Source organism: Ictidomys tridecemlineatus, chromosome 2 (assembly GCF_052094955.1).
Source record: "Ictidomys tridecemlineatus isolate mIctTri1 chromosome 2, mIctTri1.hap1, whole genome shotgun sequence".
NCBI classification, from domain to species: Eukaryota; Metazoa; Chordata; class Mammalia; order Rodentia; family Sciuridae; genus Ictidomys; species Ictidomys tridecemlineatus.
Genome location: NC_135478.1, coordinates 228,926,407 through 228,932,353, shown reverse-complemented (window position 1 = coordinate 228,932,353; position 5,947 = coordinate 228,926,407). Strand labels below are relative to the sequence as shown.

Sequence of the window (5,947 nt, the reverse complement as noted above, 5' to 3'; positions counted from 1 at the left end):
TAGTCCATGGTCGGCTGACTCTGAGCCCAAGACAAGCAGCCCATCAGGCAGAAGGGTGTGGCAGAGGGAAGCTGCTCAGGACATAGTGGCCAGGAAGCAGGAGAGAGGAAGGGGAAGGGGCATCGTCCTACCTCCCTCAGCCAGACCCCACCTGCCTACAGCCACCACCCTGGCCATCCAAACCAGGATGGACTGATTGGGTTATAGCTCTCACAATCATTCCCCTTCCAAGTGTTCCTGAATGAACACAGGAACTTTGGGGGAGGGCGCATCCTATCCTAACCATAGTCATCCTCTGTGGGGACTGGGGCTGGAAAAGGGTGTGACAGGCTGGGAATGCTCCATTTCATGTGGATTGCACAAATGTGTTCACTTGTGATATTCCTTGAGCTGTTCACTCATGATTTGTGCACCTTATTATACATAATGATCTGTATTTATATTCTGTTTCAAACAGTATATATTATACTTCGATGAAAACTTCAAAATCAAAGCAGCTTAGTATCTTCCAGTACGAATTGTCTTTCAGATTAATGACTTCCTTCATCAATGACCACTTTTTGCAAAACTAGGAACTCTTGATCATCTTTAAATCATTTATTTTAAAATATTGAGAGTGCCACATATTGGACTCCTATTGGCAATATTCAGTCTTACCCTACTGCAAAAAGTTATGACAATCAAATCGTGTAATCATTATGCCACAAGGCTAGGCAACCTTGTCCTGCTTTGTGCATGGTTTTGTAGCCATTCTAAACCAAGTATGCAGTTGGCTGCAAGTAACAGAATTGCCCACCAGCAGCCATTCCAAAATGAGACCATCCCATGTGACAAGAAGTGGGTGGTCAGGGGTAGAGCAGTGGCTGGGCTAGGACACCCTCGAGGGTCAGCTCCATCTTTGCATGTCACTCTTTCAGGTTGGCTTGTCATCTTGCGGTTGCAAGTCGGTTGCTACAGGTCCCAACACATCATCCACTCACAGGAAGAAAGAAGAGGGTGAGGAAGAGACTGCTCAGCTGGGCTGTTCCTGAGCCCTCCTACTGCAAGTCCAGAGTCGCCCCTCGGAACGCTTCTACTTACATGTCATGGCAAGAATTTTATCATATGGCCAGTGCTTGCTATGAAATAAGCCAGAAAATGTGTCCTTAGGTTTCTGGTCCATGTGGCAGAGAAAGGTGAGGACAAAGGGGTGAGGGAACTGGCTTCCCGTGGTCAGCACTGCTCGCACGTGTTGGGTGCAGAGCAGGCTGAACTGTGTTGTCTGCAGGGCAGGCTGAACAGATGTTGGCTGCAAGATGGCCCACGCACTCAAACCCCCCTCTATCTGGTCCTTTATCACCTGTTTGCCTCAAGTCTGAACATTCAACCCTGCTCAAGGCTGAGCACTCAACCCCCCTTGGACCAACAAGGCAGATTGCAAACCCAGAGGCCCCATTAGATTTGGGCTATAAAAACTCCCTCCTGCCAGGCCCCCCTCTCTTGCTCTTTCTCTCTTGCTCTCTCTCTCTCTCTCTCTCTTGCTCTCTCTCTCTCTCTCTCTCTCTCTCTTGCTCTCTTTATCTTTCTTGCACGCACTCTCTGTCTCTCTCTTGCTCTTGCTCTCTCCCTATTCATCTCTTCTCTTCTTTCTCTCTCTCTCTCTTTCTTTCTTTCTTTTCTCTTTGTTGCACTGCTGCAATAAAGATCTTTTGGTCACTCCGAGTGTTGTGGTCACTTTCCTTTCATTGGTGCCGAAACCCGGGAGAGGGTTAAAACCCACTTTTGGGTCCCTCTTCCTTCGGAAGTGCCACTCACTGGATGGCCTGAACCCAGGCCTGAACCCATTTTCTCGACTGCCAGAACTCCATCCACCACCGACCTTCGATTGATGAGTTTCCCCTCCTGGAGTCCTAAACCCAATGGTGGTGTCAGGAGGATTTGATTGTTCGGCAAACCTCTCTGCCCGCCTGCGGGTAGGAAAACACCCCACCACAGCTTTCAAGGCCACAGTGGCCCTCAGGGACTCCTTCCTAGGGCAGAATAGACTCCTGGGTTCAAAATTATTCCCTTCCCTTCCCAGCTGTTAGTTACCAGCATAGGCTTTGTAGGTCTCCCTCGAAGAACTGTGTAACCTCCAGGAACACATAACTGAGAACTGAACATCACACCCCACCCAGACCTTCACCATCTTGGTGGCTCTCCTAAAATCCTAGTCCTCACCTTCAAGACTCAGCCGCCAGAGAGACGCTTACCCTCCCCTTCCTCTCTCTTCCCCTGTCTCTCTCTTTCCCCTCTTTCTGGCCCTGCAAGTCTCTGGCCTCTCCAGGAGGGGTTCTGAAAAGAAAAGCCTTGGCCAAGGTCTCCCAGGACGAGAGCTTCGACTGTCAGGATTCGGTGACGACCAATCTCTGCAGCTCGAACCTGCCACTAAGGCACTCCTGATTTTTGGCTCTAGCGGGGACGCCCCTTTTGCCAATAAATCAGTTTCCTCCTTCTCTCTTATACTACGGTTGCGTCTCCTTCCTTCTCCTCTATGCCAAGTTTGCGTCCCCTTCCCTCCTCCTTATACTACTTTGCGACTTGGGTAATGTGTCCTCTCTGCCGGTCGACTCTCCCCTACAATGCCTCTTGGATAACCTCAAAACTCTCTCCTTGACACCAGACATCAAACCCCCAAAATTGATCAAATATAGCACCCAGGCCTGGCGCACTTATCCCTTAGACAACCAAAGCAGATGGCCCTCCTTTTGGGTCCCTGGTTCCCTCCATTCTAAGGGATCTCTACAATTACTGTGAGCATTCGAGAAAATGGGTAAAAAGCTGCTACATCAAAGCTTTCTTCTTGCTTGTACTCTCTGCACCTCTTGCAGACCTCTGCAAATTTTTCTAGCTTGCAAACCAACACCCACAACCACTGATCCCCAATCTTCTCCTCCTCCGGACTCATCCACTACTTTTGACCCTACTGATGAATTTCCACCCTATTGCCCAACTCGAATAGGTCCTCACCCTCAACCTTCTGCCGCAGCCCCTCCACTGTCTCCCCCACTTGAACAACCTGACTTCTCTCCACTCACTAGATCAAAAACCTGAACAACCGCCTTTCCTCAAACCATTGCCTCTTTCCTGAGGTAGCAGGTACTGAAGGAATCCCTGCACCCACTCACTCCTCTCTTCTCCTGTCAGTGCCCACACCAGGTCCCACCAGGTCCTCTTACCAGCTAACCCAAAGCTCAAACCAGCTGAGGAGAGCCCTTGGACCCCTATCAGAGATCTGGTGAAAAGGCCTTTAAAGTTGCTTTGTCATCACTGAAAACAGGTTACTAAGAATTGTCCCTTACAGCCTTTTTGGGATATCCACTCCCATCCTCCCCTCTGCTCTACCTGTTCTACTGCTCAAGTTTTCCTTGCTAGGGAAAATCCTATTCTTTTACATCTCTCCTTCCTCATTCTCAGATCCACCGAGCTGCTCTCAGCCCCACCTTCCTGTCTCCCCCTCCTTACCACAGAAAAGTCTTAACTGACCTTCTCCAGAAATCTTCACCATGGCTGATTTTAGGACTTTCAGCAAAAGAATCTCTACAAAAAGTTTAATGTAGATAAACTTCCTATTTTCTTATTGCCCTGTTTTACTTGGTCACTGGCTGGAAAAATCAGCACTCCTAAGCTAGACACCCCCTTACTAGTTTTTCACAAAATATGTGAACAGGGCCTCTGGCCTTGAGCTGGGGCTTCACAGAGAAGGCTACATGTCTAAGATAAGGAGGTTACCAACTGGGCTCCATGATAACAGCTGGCAGGGGGTGGGGAGGATGGAAGAAAGAGGAGAGAAAGGGAAGAAAAAGCTCTCCCCCTCCCAAGTGTCCTTGAAGGGTTAACTTGCCCAGAACAGAGGAAAAAAAAAACTATATCAAGCTGCTGTTCTCCAAAAGGTTGCATGGTTATTTTAGGCTTATAAAAATAACATATTGGAGATTTATTTATATCATTTAATGTTTTATAACTGGACCTGTTATCAGTAAGATTAATATAAAGTTCTATGCACTGGGTGCAATTTAAATGTAATTTCATATTGTGTTAGCTAGTATTCATGTGACATCAAGCAACAATATATGTAAACTTTATAAAACAATATTTTAAAAAAAAGATCAGCTTCAATACCAGAACACTTTACCTAAGATTTAAAGAGCCCTGGCTTACTTGAGATAAGGCTGTGCCTTCCATCTTACTACATATCAGAATGACTCCAAAGTAGGCCAGATTTCAGATAAAGCCAAATACTCTTAATTTAGGGTGAAACTGACTTTGCTGGATGTTTATGATCAAGACTTAAAGTTAAACTAAAATGGCCAAGAAAACCAATATTTGGCTCTGGCCCTCTGAGTCAGTCTGAATCCAGGGAACAGGGAACTTCTCTAAAGAGCTTTGCAACTCTGGGCCACATAACCTCCTGATCAGGAGAATGGAAAGCCAATCAGTGCACTTGCTGTGAATAGGAGGGTCACTGGAGATAGGAGACATCTCTGATGCTTCCAAAGGGAAGCCACATGGTCAAGCAAGACCTGGACCCATCCTAGTGCAAATGGCACTAGAAGAACTGAGAAGCTGCTCTCAAGTTCCCCCACAGGTGACCCCTATGGGAACTAGCTGACTCTTAACAATAGATAGAAACAAAGTCAATTTTGACCAACTTGATCTTAAACACCTCCCCAAAAGAGTTAAGCCAAAACACAGTCATTCCTGTTACTAATGAAGGACAAGAACAGCTAGAAAAGACGAGACAGCAACTAAGGCAACAGGCTCCATGGGGAATGTTCAGTCAAGAATGGCCTTAACTTAACATCCCCCTCACAGGATCCCTATTAGTTCTCTCTATGTTCCTCCTAATAGGACCATGTCTATTAAATTGCCTATAGAAGTTCCTGCAAGATCAGATACACAAATTCACCAACCAGTCAGTCAATCAACTACTTCTTTAAGACTACCAGCCCTGGTGCCCAAGACAGAGACCTAAGACTCATGACCAACTCCTCTGGCTCCAGAGACTCTGTGCCCATCTAAAACCCTCTCTAACCCCTTTTTCCAGTTTTCACAACCCCTCTTTCACTTCCTAGGAATGAGAACTACTCTCCAGCATGTCCTCTCTGCTTATTCTGTCTGCTCTACGGTATCCCCACAAGAAAGCATCAAACCTAAACTCTCCCTGGTACCACCATGTCTCCCACCTTAAAAAGGCACTTGTTCCAAATGTCCAGTCCTGGACTTCCACCATGCCCAACAAACTCAAAATTTCTCGCCAACCCTCTTCTTCTTTTACTAATCATTATTCTCTCTCGAGTTTTTATCTCAAACCACAGATGCCGCTTCTACATCTAAGCGATATGACACCAGGATGACACCACCCACTCTCAGTTTATGGGTCAAGGCGATTGCCCTTCTGAAAGGGTAAAGTTTCTAAGCTGCAAAGCCTGAGTTAAAATGTAAAGGACCAGGCATTGTAAACCTGCTTCTAAACTGCAAAGCATGGGTTAAATTCCCGAGGCAGTTAAGATAAGGCCCTACTGGCCATTTAAGTTGATTTATGGCCTGGGATCCTGTGTAACTCCTCACGTAAGCATTCAAGACCCTGTGCTGCTTGTCACGTAGACATTCAGGGCCCGAACCAATCAGTTTAAATGTAACCCCCTCCTTAGGAAAGACCTATCACTCCAGCCAGCCCTGTTCCCGCCAATGAATGTACTAATCAAGTCTAAGAATTGTTTGATTTTCCCGTGGTGTATGGTGATTTGTTAAAGGAGACTGTGATGTATGTAAAGTCCCCGCCCTCCCCAAAAAGTGTCCTTAAGCATTGTTCAACCCCTGCTCTGGGCTCTGGGCTGCTCTCCCTTCCTGAGTGAGCCTGGAGCCTCAGCGCGCTGAATCGGGATCCTCAATAAAAATCCCCTTATGCTTATTGCATGAAGCCAGT

The 5,947-nt window shown here is 46.8% G+C and overlaps 1 long non-coding RNA gene across 1 annotated transcript; it reads right to left on the bottom strand.

The window, feature by feature from the left end:
* Positions 1-582: 582 nt before the first annotated feature.
* Positions 583-4,137, bottom strand: LOC144375508 (uncharacterized). The gene is made up of 2 exons (XR_013435539.1): positions 3,505-4,137; positions 583-1,118 (listed from the first exon to the last, which is right to left on the bottom strand). It is a non-coding gene; the product is annotated as an uncharacterized LOC144375508 (long non-coding RNA).
* Between the last annotated feature and the right edge of the window lie 1,810 nt (positions 4,138-5,947).